This window comes from Carassius gibelio, chromosome B14 (assembly GCF_023724105.1).
Source record: "Carassius gibelio isolate Cgi1373 ecotype wild population from Czech Republic chromosome B14, carGib1.2-hapl.c, whole genome shotgun sequence".
Lineage (NCBI taxonomy): Eukaryota > Metazoa > Chordata > Actinopteri > Cypriniformes > Cyprinidae > Carassius > Carassius gibelio.
In genome coordinates this window covers 7,049,699-7,062,840 of record NC_068409.1, presented here as the reverse complement: position 1 = coordinate 7,062,840, position 13,142 = coordinate 7,049,699, and the positions used below count along the sequence as shown (strand labels likewise).

At 35.2% G+C, this 13,142-nt stretch overlaps 1 long non-coding RNA gene across 1 annotated transcript in view; it reads right to left on the bottom strand.

Annotated features, from left to right (window-relative positions):
* LOC127971702 (uncharacterized) overlaps window positions 1–12,100 on the bottom strand; it is a 32,132-nt gene extending 20,032 nt beyond the window's left edge. The window contains exon 1 of the long non-coding RNA XR_008156894.1: window positions 12,086–12,100. This is a non-coding gene — a long non-coding RNA (uncharacterized LOC127971702). The remainder of the gene's footprint in view (window positions 1–12,085) is intronic.
* Window positions 12,101–13,142: the final 1,042 nt, after the last annotated feature.

Genomic DNA, 13,142 nt, shown 5'->3' with positions numbered 1-13,142 from the left:
GACTTTTTTGTAGATATTGGTGTGTTACATGTGTGTACCGATTTTCATACAAGAACGTGAAACGTAGCTCAAGATGCACTTCGTTGAAAATTTATAGGTGGCGCTGTCGAGCCATTTTGCCACACCCACCTTAGCAAACCATTGCATACCTAATATTTTTCCAGCTCTGACGTGTGTGCCAAGTTTCATGACTTTTCGAGAAAGTTTCAGAAAAATAATAATAATAATAATAATAATAAACAACACAGAAACAAGAGGGTCCTCACACCATCGGTGCTCGGGCCCTAATAATAATAATAATAATAATAAACGGAGCAATTCCAAGAGGGTCCTCACACCATCGGTGCTCGGGCCCTAATAATAATAATAATTAAAGCTGCAAGCAGCGATGAACGGGCCCTCGCACCCGGGTTCACCGCCATCGTGTGGCTTTAGTAAAAAGGTGAACGTTGAGAAATATGCATTTAAACTCATAAATATAAGTGCAATATATCAAAGTTTATTCCATATGTGTGCCAATCTTCCTGTTGCCAGCAGGTGGCGCTATCGTTATAATGGAATATTGGCCTTCAGATGTGTTCAAGCCAGGACCCTTATCACACATGTGAAGTTTGGGCAAGATCGGACATTTTATGCCTGAGTTATAACATCTTTTATTCCCATGGCGAGACATCGAACTTCGTCATGGCGACATGGACATGCCTTTTAACAAAAATTCAAGATCTTCACAACTAAACATCACACAGGTCTTTAGATTAGACTGACCACAAAAAAGACATTGATGTCATAAAATTTCTAGGAGTAGTTTGTCACAGTGTAAAATATGTCACTTCCAGTTGCCAATAGGTGGCGCTATGACTATAACTGAATATTGGCATGTAGATCTGTTCAGGTGAAGAGTCTTAACAAAAATGTGAAGTTTGGGGCGGATTGGACATTGTATGTGTGAGTTATAGCACCATCATTTTTCACGGCGAATCATCGAAATTTGTCAGGCCGCCATGGACACGCCCTTTAACGAAACCTCAATTCCTTCGCAATTTAAAATGGCAAAGGGCTTTAGATTACACTGACCAAGTTTGGTGTTGATCTGAATAAATCTCTAGGAGGAGTTCGTTAAAATACAACCCCTGAAAATGACAAAAACAACACCAATTTTGCAGGGAAAATTAAAAATAACCGACTTCCTGTTGGGATTCGGATTTCGTACCAAGAGACTTTTTTGTAGCTATTGGTGTGTTACATATGTTTACCGATTTTCGTACATGTATATGACATGTAGCTCGAGGCGCACTCCATTGAAAATGTATAGGTGGCGCTATCGAGCCATTTTGCCACACCCAATGGAATATTAGCCTCCAGATGTGTTCAGGTCAGTTCTCTTATCAAACATTTGAAGTTTGGGCAAGATCTGATATTTTATGACTGAGTTACAGCAACTTCTACTCCCATGGCGAGACATCGAACTTTGACATGGCGCCATGGACACGCCCTTTAACGAAAACTCAAGATCTTCTCAATTTAACATCGTACAGGCCTTTAGATTAGACTGACGACAAAAAAGACATTGATGTCAAAAATTTCTAGGAGTAGTTTGTCGCAGCGTAAAATATGTCACTTCCTGTTGCCAATAGGTGGCGCTATGACTATAACTGAATATGGTCATGTCAAACTGTTCAGGACAGGAGTCTCATCCAACATGTGAAGTTTGGGGCAGATTGGTCATTGTATGTCTGAGTTATAGCAACTTCCTTTTTCATGCGAATCATCGAAATTCGCCAGGCCGCCACACACAGGCCCTTCAACGAAAACTCAAAAGCTTCGCAATTTAACATCACAAAGGCCTTTAGATTAGGCATACCAAATTTGGTGTTGATCTGAATTAATCTCTAGGAGGAGTTCGTTAAAATACAACGCATGGAAATGACAAAAATGACACAAAATTTGCTCATAATATTAGAAATAACCGACTTCCTGTTGGGTTTCGGATTTTGCTCCAAGATACTTTTTTGTAGGTATTGGAGAGTTACATGTGTATACCGATTTTCATACATGTACATGAAACGTAGCTCGAGGCGCACACCGTTGAACGTGTATAGGTGGCGCTGTTGAGCAATTTTGCCACACCCACTTCTGAAACCCATATCAGACGTAAATTTTCGCCAGTTCTGAGGTGTGTGCAAAGTTTCATGACTTTTCGAGCATGTTTAGGCCCTCAAAAATGCGATTCATCTTAGAGAAGAATAATAATAATAATAATAATAATAATAAATATAGCTGCAAGCAGCGATGGTGGGCTCAAGCCGCCAATGCCATCGCCACCCCGGTGGCATCAGGTAAACTGTGCCCAGCGGGCACATGCATTCACAATAGCCCTCTGGCAGTGAGGTTTTAAAGGATATGGCAGTTAAAGGGTTAATCCGAATCATCTTGACTTTAAAATCACATTCACAGAACAATATATATATATATATATATATATATATATATATATATATATATATATATATATATACATATAACTTTAGTAACACTTTACAATAAGATTTCATTTATAAACATTATGTTAACATGAACAATATTTATATAGCATTCATTCATGTCAGTTAATATTCCAAACTTAAACATTAAAACATTGTTTTATTGTGATTTTTTTCCAAGCACATTTTACCAATTCCTAACCATATAAATCTTAATAACTACCATTATTTTTTATTTAATCATTTATGAGTGCTATACAATAGTCCAGGAAAGCTGGAAGAGAAAAACTCCTTATATTCATGTGTGCAGAATTATTAGGCATGTTTTCTTTTACAGATGAAATGCGCTAAAATAGACTTTTAACTCAAACTGTAAGGTCGAAAATTATGAAATACCCATGAGAAATATCAAACACAAATGCAATACAGAAATGGATAAGTTAAGACTTGACCATTGTACAAAAATGCTGACTGGGTCATGAGGTCAGAAAAGAAGAAGAAAAAAGCAGGTCAAGAAGAACTGACAAAAATAATTGCAAAATAATTAGTAATTAATGTGAAGATTAATTTTTAGTCAATTCTGCAAGACAGACTTTTCAGGAAAGGAGGTGGAATAAAAATGAGCTCCTAAATCTTAATCCTGGATTCTGGAAGATATATTCCTCAAACCATCGAACAAGAGGAGGTGGTGCTGGTCCTTCACGAGTCACTCTAATCTGTTCATAAAGCCTATATATAAAGACTTAATATATAGTATTTCACAATACTTCATGGTATTCTAATTAAATCATTTTTTGGAATCTTAGATTTCTCAGAACCTGACACATTGTAATTCTGAGACTCCAGGAAAGTGGCAGTTCTGTAAAATGTTGGCACTGGAGACTAAATGCTCCCTGATAGTTTCACACCTAATTCACTTAACACACACACACACACACACACACACACACACACACACACACATTACCCACAGTGACAGTGGGACTGAGTGACATCAGATTTATGATAGTTTTTTAATTTTCTATCATCCATATAGTGTTGTATAGTCATGAAACTATGCATATTTCCTCAGAATGACTTGTCTTCTATGTGTACATTTTTTTGAAGTGTTTAGAAGCTGCACTTTAAAAAAATAAAAGACATTTACTGGTTACTTTTTTACTGTTATTTCAAAAAATCACCACGACAAAACCATTCAAGCTATCCAAAATTCATTCGCATCTGTTCTGTAAGATAAATTCTTTAAACAGTGGTAAAAGAGGATGTGGTGCTGAACCTTCAAGAGTCACTCAAAACGTATCTGTCCATAAAGCCTATAAAGAATTATTCTTAATATACAGTTCACAATACTTCAGCTTGTTATTCTAATTAAGTGAGGGTCATTTTATCAGTAAAATACATAAAATTCATATTATTTTTCTTTGAAAGATTTCTATAAATGATTTAAATCATACTTGTTTCTACAATAATTATTTAAAAGTGATCCTATAGCTCCATCAGGTGGCCATTATTGGTACTAAGAATTGCAAGCTTCATTTATAAGTTATGATAGTTTTAATTTTTTGCTGGCTCTTGAAAATGATAAAGCTTTGAAACTTACTGTGGTTCCTTCAAATGATGACTTCTACGTATATAAAAAATTATGAAGAGTTTGGAATTAAAAAATTTAAAGATATAGTAAAATAACTATTGTATTTTTTTATGTTACTTTAATAAATCGCTATGGCCACACCATTTAAGGTATCCTAAACCCATTCGCAATTTAACATCTTCAGTATATTGGATTCATGTTAAAAAAAAAAGTTTGGTGTGAACTACTTGTGTCTTCTTGGAGGAGTATGAATTCATTTACAGGCTGATTTTATCATAAATCCACAATAGAATTTCTGAGTTCTGTATCAATCTGTGTTGTTGTTTGTTTATTTTTATTTTTTTATTTTTCATAGGAAGATAACTGATCCTTTACTCTCCTTTTTAATAAATGTGCTTATAAACCAAAAACAAGCTATTTATAGCTGTATTTATAAACTGCTTACTACTGACTATTAATATTGGTAAAAGGCTTTATAAAGCATGAACTGACTATTTACTTTTTGAGTTTGAAATTATTATTTGCAGCACAAATAAGGTTTTTTACGATTTTTTAAAATTCCTAAAACTGTAAGAAAAGGATAAGGCCTAAGATTTCTATGTGAGTGGCTAAATTTATTTGTTTTTATAACTATAATGCATAAACTATGAAATTATACAAAATATATTAAAAAGTACAACAGTTATTGTTTTCCAATGTTTTTTTAGCCTACTGCAATCATTCTAAACAGCTTGAATAAAACCTGTTAATATTTATTATAGACCACTGTAACTGTGTATAATCTAACAAACAAGTTTATTATGAAAATAAAAGTGTGTACACCAGATAAATTGGACGATAAAGAAATTGCTAACAATAGTATAATAGAGCATGTTTTATGTTTTTAGGCGTTTAGATGCAGAAATGGACAAATCAAATGTAAAATAAAATGTAATTGATTTAAATAAATATAGATTAATTCTTGTTAGAGCAAAATAATAAATAAATAAATACGTACACACATTAAAAACGCAGCCAAGATGAATGAATTACATTTTTTATATAGATTAAAATTGAAGACAGAAGCAGCTGGTATACGCGGTCACTTAATATTCAAATCCAGTAGATCCACTTCAGATATATTTCTCAACGGTTTACGTTCACGTGGCTGTTTTCGTTTATATTCGCCAAGCTATTTTGAAATAATCTTGTCCGCGATGTGTTCGTTTGTACGACGAAAGCCAGAATCCTGCAGCTCGAGAGATATATGTTATTCTGCCAGTCGCGCTTTCAAATAGTCTTGCACACTTAAACAGGTCACAAACACCTGCATTTAGCTCTTGTAGTGTTACAATGGGTTTATTGTGTGCATTTGTGGTAATATTTTATTTAAAAAAGCTCTTAAACAAGAATAAATTCGTTTGTTTTGAGCTCGACACTGTACGCGCTGATCGGAGGCGTGATTTCATATAGGCAGCCTCAAATATTTCATTTTCACACAAACAGTTCAAAAACATCTTAATTTAGCTCTTGGTGTGTTCTAATTGGTGAATTGTGTGATATCGCTGCAATACTTTATTTTTAATAGCTATAAAACAAGAATAAACTCGTTTTTTCTGAGCTCATCATTCCAGATGCTCCTGCTCAGAGTGGTGATTCATCTCTCGTGTTTCTCACGTATCACTGACCACACATCCATTATTAATGAGCCCTGACCTGATAATAATCATATATGTTGGTTTAGCTTGTCAGTGTGAATTAAATCCAAGTATTTATTTGTATTTTAACCGATTTAAAAGAGAAACTAAATCTCCGGTAATTGCACCTGTAGGGGCGCAATTTCTCTCAGACAATGGAAGTCTGAAGCACATATACTCAAACAGAGGGACAGAGTGATATGAGATGTCTGACAGTTTTTTAATTTTCTATTATCCATACAGTGTTGTAAAGTCGTGAAACTATCCATATTTACTCAGAATGACTTTTTGTCTGTATGAAAAAAGGTTTTGAAGTGTTTGGAATTTAAAAATGCAGGAAAATTAATAATTCCATCTTTATTGTCATTTAAAAAAATCACCACGACAAAACCATCCAAGCTATCCAAAACCCATTCACAATTTAAGTTCCTCAATGTTTTTTCAACATGTACACCAAGTTTGGTGTTTATAGTGTTACTCTCCTCTGAGCAGTATGCATTAATTCACAGCTAAATGTAAAAAACAATCCACATTCAAATCAAAATAGCCGACTTCCTGTTGGTCGTAGCTGATGACTGTGAATTAGAAAGTTGTCCGTCTTGATAAGAACAATTTTTGTACTGAGTTTGGTGTCTGTAGCTAAAACTAACCCCCCCACTTTTGACAAAAGGTGGCGCTATAGAGTGCCTCTTCCACGCCCTCTTATGAACTTTTGCCAGTGTCTAGCTGTCACTAATACTGATATGTGTTCTTAGTTTGATGAAATTCTAAGCATGTTATATGCCTCAAAATCACCTGAGAAGTATTCCAGTTTGACATGTTGCCACGGCAACAATATTTTTAGATATCAATATCCCCCCAGCAGATTTATATCGACTGTGTTTTAACATTATTCTGATGAAGTTTGAAGCAAATCGAGTAAAAATAAGATGCTGAATTCAAAGCATTTTGAAAATGACACACTTCCTGCTGCCAGTTGGTGGCGCTATAACTTTGACTCCTAATAGTCACATATATGCGATCGACATCATACAATGAATAATCTGATGAAGTTTGATTACAATTAGGAAATGTATGTGGATGGTATTAGACACTTCCTGTTTCTCAATTCTCGCCATAAATTCAACGCCTCACTACGAGCAAACCGTTTGAGATTTCAAAAATCCCCTGGCAATTTTTCATCCCCAATGTCTTGAGATCATGTTGACCGAGTTTGGTGTCAATCGGCAAAAAACCCTATGACAAGTATTTCAAATTCCAGAGCATGCGCTTTTTACATAACTCTAAATAGCTGACTTCCTGTTGGGCGGAGCCTATGACATGCAATACGCAAGTTGTTCGGCACGATGAGATCTATATGTGTACTGAGTTTCATATTAATACGTGTAAGTATGTGTGAGCTATACATCAATATTAATGGCTGTATTCCAGGGGGCGCCGTAGAGCCCCTGTGCCACGCCCGGGTCCCAACCTCTGCAGGCTCCTAAAGGCCACAGATTCCAAAGTGTGCGCAAATTTTCAAGAGTTTTTGAGTATGTTAAGGACCCCAAAAGCCCCCACAACTTTGACGACAAATATGAATAATAAACCCCAAATAGCCAACTTCCTGTTGGGCGGAGCCTATGATATGCAATTCGAAAGTTATTTGTATTGATGAGTTCTATATGTGTACCGAGTTTTGTGCGTCTACGTGCAAGTATGTATGATATATGGCCCTCAGCATTCCAGGGGGCGCTGTAGAGCCCCTGTGCCACGCCCGTGTATCAGTCTCTGCCCGGCCCTAATGGCCGCAGGTTCCAATGTGTGTGCCAATTTTCAAGACTTTTTAAGCATGTTAAGGGCCCCAAAAGCCCCCGAAACCTTGAAGAAAAATAATAATAATAAATAATAATAATAACAAATAATCCTAAGGAAAACAATAGGGCTCTCGCCCTCCAGGCTTGAGCCCTAAATATAGCTGCAAGCAGCGATGGCGGGCTCAAGCCACCAATGCCATCACCACCCCGGTGGCATCAGGTAAACTGTGCCCAGCGGGCACATGCATTCACAATATCCCTCTGGCAGTGAGGTTTTAAAGGATAGAGGGGAGCGTAGAGGGGAGCGTGCATTTGCAGTGGCTGGGCCACGACTCTGGAATACCCTGCCTTTAGAGATCAGACTGGCCCCTTCCTTGTCTATTTTTAAATCTTTGCTAAAAACTTTTTTATTTTCCTTAGTGTACTGACTACTGTGTTATGCTACATTTTGAAATGGGTGGTTTTAAATTTTTTGTCTGGTCTATTTTTATGTATGTGTAATATTCTTGCTCTTATGTTAAAGCACTTTGGTCAGCCAGGAGGCTGTTGTAAATGCGCTATACAAATAAATTGAACTTGAACTTGAACTTGAACTTGATATGGCAGTTAAAGGGTTAATCCGAATCATCTAGACTTTAAAATCACATTCACAGAACAATATATATATATATATATATATATATATATATATATATATATATATATATAACTTTAGTAACACTTTACAATAAGATTTCATTTATAAACATTATGTTAACATGAACAATATTTATATAGCATTCATTCATGTCAGTTAATATTCCAAACTTAAACATTAAAACATTGTTTTATTGTGATTTTTTTCCAAGCACATTTTACCAATTCCAAACCATATCAATCTTAATAACTACCATTATTTTTTATTTAATCATTTATGAGTGCTATACAATAGTCCAGGAAAGCTGGAAGAGAAAAACAGGTCAAGAAGAACTGACAAAAGAATTGCAAAAGAATTAGGAATTAATGTGAAGATTAATTTTTAGTCAATTCTGCAAGACAGACTTTCAGGAAAGGAGGTGGAATAAAAATGAGCTCCTAAATCTTAATCCCGGATTCTGGAAGATATATTCCTCAAACCATCAAACAAGAGGAGGTGGTGCTGGTCCTTCACGAGTCAGTCTAATCTGTTCATTAAGCCTATATATAAAGTCTTAATATATAGTATTTCACAATACTTCATGGTATTCTAATTAAATATTTTTTTGGAATCTTAGATCTCTCAGAACCTGACACATTGTAATTCTGAGACTCCAGGAAAGTGGCAGTTCTGTAAAATGTTGGCGCTGGAGACTAAATGCTCACTGATAGTTTCACACCTAATTCACTTAAAACACACACAAACACACACACACAGTGACAGAGGGACAGAGTGACATCAGATGTATGTTTTTTAATTTTCTGTCATCCATATAATGTTGTATAGTCATGAAACTATGCATATTTCCTCAGAATGACTTGTCTTCTATGTGTACATTTTTTTTGAAGTGTTTAGAAGCTGCACTTTTTTTTACTGGTTCCTTTTTTACTATTATTTCAAAAAATCACCACGACAAAACCATTCAAGCTATCCAAAATTCATTCACACCTGTTCTGTAAGATTAATTCTTTAAACAGTGGTAAAAGAGGATGTGGTGCTGAACCTTCAAGAGTCACTTAAAACGTATCTGTCCATAAAGCCTATTAAGAATTATTCTTAATATACAGTTCACAATACTTCAGCTTGTTATTCTAATTATTATTAGAATAGTTATTATTCTAATAGTTATTAAGTGAGGGTCATTTTATCAGTAAAATTCCTAAAATACATATTATTTTATTTGAAAGATTTCTATAAATTATTTAAATCATACTCGTTTCTCCAATAATTATTTAAAAGTAATCATATAGCTCCCTCTGGTGGCCATTATAGGTACTAAGAATTGCAAGCTTGATTTATAAGTTATGATAGTTTTAATTTTATGCTGGCTCTTGAAAATGATAAAGCTATGAAACTTACTGTGCTTCCTTCAAATGAGGACTTCTACTTATAAAAAAAATATGAAGAGTTAGAATGAAAAATTTTAAAGATATAGTAAAATAACTATTGTATTTTTTATGTTACTTTAATAAATCTCTATGGCAACACCATTTAAGCTATCCTAAACCCATTCACAATTTAACATCTCAGTATATTGGCATCATGTTGAAAAAGGAGTATGGAGTAATATGAGGAGGAGTATGAATTCATTTACAGGCTGATTTTATCATAAATCCACAATAAAATTTCTGAGTTCTGTATCAATCTGTGTTGTTGATGTTTGTTTATTTTTATCTTTTATTTTTCATAGGAAGATAACTGACCCTTTACTCTCCTTTTTAATAAATGTGCTTATAAACCAAGGACAAGCTATTTATAGCTGTATTTATAAACTGCTTACTACTGACTATTAATATTGGGACAAGGCTTTATAAAGCATGAACTGACTATTTACTAATGAGTGCAGTTATTATAAAGTGTTATCAATGAATTTGCTAATGTTAACAAATTAGACATTATTTTACAGTGTTATCAAATCCTTAAATGACTCATAAGCATTTGTGAAAGTTCTGCTTGCATTACAGCTTAGTATTGATCTGTGAGCTGAACAGATTTACTGTTACATCTATGAGATTATGTAAATTAAAATAAATATAATGTCACAGGATGTCATAGGTCAGTATCAAATGAGTTTGAAATTATTATTTGCAGCACAAATAAGTTTTTTTTAGGATTTTTAAAAATCCCTAAAACTGTCAGAAAAAGGTTAAGGCCTAAGCTATTTCTATGTGAGTGGCTAAATTTATTTTTGTTTTTATAATTGTAATACACAAACTATGAAATTATACAAAATGTATAAAAAGGTAAATAAATAAATACGCACACATTAAAAAAGCAGCCAAGTCGAATGAGTTTCCTTTTTTATATAGATTAAAATTGAAGACAGAAGCAAGTGGTAAATGTGGTCACTTTAATATTCAAATCCAGTAGATCCAGTTTATGTTCACGTGGCTGTTTTCGTTTATATTCGCCAAGCTATTATGTATTTTGAAATAATCTTGTCCGTGATGTGTTCGTTCGTACGACGAAAGCCAGAATCCTGCAGCTCAAGAGATATGTTATTCTGCCAGTCGCGCTTTCAAATAGTCTTGCACACTTAAACAGGTCACAAACACCTGCATTTAGCTCTTGTTGTGTTACAATGGGTTTATTGTGTGCATTTGTGGTAATATTTTATTTAAAAAAGCTCTTAAACAAGAATAAATTCGTTTGTTTTGAGCTGGACACTGTACGCGCTGATCGGAGGCGGTGATTTCAGATAGGCAGCTGCAAATATTTCATTTTCACACAAACAGTTCAAAAACATCTTAATTTAGCTCTTGGTGTGTTCTAATTGGTTGATTGTGTGATATCGCTGTAATAATTTATTTTTAAAAGCTTTAAAACAGGAATAAATTCGTTTTCTCTGAGCTCTTTACTCCAGACTCTCGTGATCACAGCGGTGATTCATCTCTCCTATTTCTCACGTATCTCTGGCCAGAAATAATTTATCCATGAGCCCTGAACCGGTAATAATCAGATATGTTGGTTTAGCTTGTCAGTGTGAATTAAATCTAAGTATTTGTTTGTATTTTTAACCGATTTAAAAGTGAAAGTAAAAGTCCGGGAATTGAACCTGTAGGGGCGCTATTTCTCTCAGACAATGGAAGTCTGAAGCACATATACTAAAACAGAGGGACAGAGTGAGATGAGATGTCTGACAGTTTTTAAATTTTCTGTTATCCATACAGTGTTGTAAAGTCGTGAAACTATGCATATTTCCTCAGAATGACTTTTTCATCTGTATGAAAAAATTCTTTGACGTGTTTGGAAGCTGCAATTTAAAAATACAATAATGATTCCCTTTGTAAGGTCATTTAAAAAAATCACCACGGCAAAACCATTCAAGCTATCCAAAATCCATTCACAATTTAAGTTCCTATCAGAAATACTGATGTGTGTTCAGAGTTTTGTGAAATTCTAAGTATGTTATTTGCCTCAAAATCACCTGAGAAGTATTCCAGTTTGACATGTTGCCACGGCAACAATTTTTAGATATCAATATCCCCCTTGCAGATTTATATCAGCTGTGTTTTAACATTATTCTGATGAAGTTTGAAGCAAATCGAGTAATAATAAGATGCTGAATTCAAATCATTTTGAAAATGACACACTTCCTTCTGCCAGTTGGTGGCGCTATAACTTTGACTCCTAATAGTCACATATATGCGATCGACATCATACAACGAATAATCTGATGAAGTTTGATTAAAATCAGGAAATGTATGTGGATGGTATTAGACACTTCCTGTTTCTAATTTCTCGCCATAATTTCAACGCCTCGCCACGAGCAAACCGTTCGAGATATCAAAAATCCCCTGGCAATTTTTCATCCCCAGTGTCTTGAGATCATGTTGACCAAGTTTGGCGGCAATCGAGAAAAAAACCTATGACAAGTATTTCAAATTCCAGAGCATGCACTTTTTACATAACTCTAAATAGCTGACTTCCTGTTGGGTGGAGCCTATGACATGCAATACGAAAGTTGTTCGGCACGATGAGATCTATATGTGTACTGAGTTTCATATGAATATGTGCAAGTATGTGTGAGCTATACATCAAAATTTTTGACTGTGTTCCAGGGGGCGCCGTAGAGCCCCTGTGCCACGCCCGGGTCCCAGCCTCTGCAGGCTCCTAAAGGCCACAGATTCCAAAGTGTGCGCAAATTTTCAAGAGTTTTTGAGTATGTTAAGGACCCCAAAAGCCCCCACAACTTTGACGAAAAATTTGAATACTAAACCCTAAATAGCCAACTTCCTGTTGGGCGGAGCCTATGATATGCAATACAAAAGTTGTTTGGATTGATGAGATTTATATGTGTACCGAGTTTCATACGTCTACGAGCAAGAATGTATGATATATGGCCCTCCATATTCCAGGGGGCGCTGTAGAGCCCCTGTGCCACGCCCGTGTATCAGTCTCTGCCCGGCCCTAATGGCCGCAGGTTCCAATCTGTGTGCCAATTTTCAAGACTTTTTAAGCATGTTAAGGGCCCCAAAAGCCCCCGAGACGTTGGAAAAAAAAAAAAAAATAATAATAATAATAATAATAATAAAAAATAATCCTAAGGAAAACAATAGGCCTCTCGCCCTTTGGGCTTGAGCCCTAATAATAAAAAATAATCCTAAGGAAAACAATAGGGCTCTCGCCCTCCAGGCTTGAGCCCTAAATATAGCTGCAAGCAGCGATGGCGGGCTCAAGCCACCAATGCCATCGCCACCCCGGTGGCATCAGGTAAACTGTGCCCAGCGAGCACATGCATTCACAATATCCCTCTGGCAGTGAGGTTTTAAAGGATACGGCAGTTAAAGGGTTAATCCGAATCATCTAGACTTTAAAATCACATTCACAGAACAATATATATATTAGTAATACTGTACAATAAGATTTCATTTATAAACATTATGTTAACATGAACAATATTTATATAGCATTCATTCATGT